We start from the raw sequence: 1,811 nt of genomic DNA on the forward strand, positions 1-1,811 counted from the left end.
GGGCAGGCGGAGAGCCGTATTAAAGCGCCCCTGGGACGCTGCTTGCACCCATCGGCCTGGCAGAGACCACAGTGCTCTGGAGTAAGAGAACGCTTCCCAGCACCCAGTAACTCACAGGGCTCCACCTGCAGGCGGCAGGGAGCCCGGAGCCCGGCGGGTGACCAGGTACCGGCCTTTCCCCACTGAGAACATGCTTGAACAGGCTGACCTCTGAAACATCTAAAACGCTATCGTTTTAGATTTTGCTGTAAGGTGCATGCGCCCACAGGAGAGCGACTGGGAAAGTGAGAAACCGCCCCGGGGCGTGGCCACAGCAATCTGGGCTCGCCCCTCTCTTCCGGGTACCTGGCAGGCACATGGACACCTGCTGTGATTTCAAGCCTTGGGTCTGGGATTAGAACGTAGTCACCTTCCCCTCCACGCCACCTGCTAGTCCCCAAAGTGGTCCTGCTAACATTCCGATGTGTGATCTGTTGTGATTCTTTCCTTGAGACGAGACCGAGACCAGAGCAGGCTGCACTGGGACACCCGACTCACGGAGCACCCCTCTGCACAGCTGTGAAGGTGGCAGGAAAGGAACGTGATTTGTCTGTCTGCCAGTCATGGTGTCAGTATTTTTTTTTTTTTTTGGAGAGGTTTTTGCTATAGGGCATGTGCGCTCACCAGAGAGACAGAAAGACATACAGACAGAAAGCGAGAAATCACCCCCCAGGGGGGATGGCCATGCCTCAATCCCTTCTCCTCCATTCTCTCGGGATCTTGGGCACGCACGCACACACACACGCCCGGTGTGAGTTTAAGCCACCTGGTCCAGGACTTGAACCGTGGTCGACTACATGGGAGTCCAGTGACATAGCCATTACGCTAACTGCTGGTCCCAATGTTATCAGTATTTTAATAGAGACTGGTGGCCACCCGCAGAACTGTTGCTCTTTAAATTGTGGAGCGTGTCCTCGTCACCCCTATAGCCGGACCTGCTAGAGGGACAGACACGCACCCTCCCATCAGGGCCAGGGGCAGGCAGGTCTTCAGGAAGCCGAGTGGCCAGTGGATCGTGGCTCTCACCCCCACCAGTGCTCCCAGCCCCTCGTGGGCCCTGGCCCTGGCCCTCTGCCCTCTGTATGGGGCTGTCCCTGGACCACTGTTTTCTGCCTCACAGACACTCGGCCCCAGGAACCTGCTCCAGGGCCCAGCCATCTGCCATCAGTGCCACCGTCCCGACCTGTGGGGAGCTGAGGAGACGAGCGTGCAGGACGTGACCGCTAGATGGAGACCATGGTCATCGTCTGGCCCTAACCTTGGGTGTCTGAGCTGTACGTGCAGAATGTTCCAGGTATTGTCACAACAACCTGAGTCCCACGTTGAGGAAGCCAAATGTTTCTGCATAAAACAGAGCAATAAACTTACCTCGGGGCTGGCCAGTGCTGACTGTCCTCGCGTCGCCTAGAAACCTATCTAAGACACGCCTATTCCTGAGCGTGTACAAGCTTGTCGTACTTCCTCAGTAAACGAGGCGTGATCAGCACCTCGTCTTGTCTCCATTCTGTGTGCGTGTGTGTCCCTTCCCCCCCCAGGTGACTGTTCGACTGTCCTGTGGGTCGGGACATCGACCAAGCAGGGCCCTCACCTGGTGGCTTCAGGCCACCCAGGCAGAGGTCACCGCTTCGCACCCCAGACGTGCCCATGCAGCCCCTTTCCTGGAATCACCTGGGGCTCCGTGTGGGCAATTTGCTGCCTGGACTGACAGACCCCAGACAGGCAGCTGAGGCAGCAGCCCTTGGTAGTCCCCCACACCTCGGCCCGCACCGCCG

This window comes from Tupaia chinensis, unplaced genomic scaffold (assembly GCF_000334495.1).
Source record: "Tupaia chinensis unplaced genomic scaffold, TupChi_1.0 Scaffold000671_2, whole genome shotgun sequence".
Classification (NCBI taxonomy): Eukaryota; Metazoa; Chordata; class Mammalia; order Scandentia; family Tupaiidae; genus Tupaia; species Tupaia belangeri.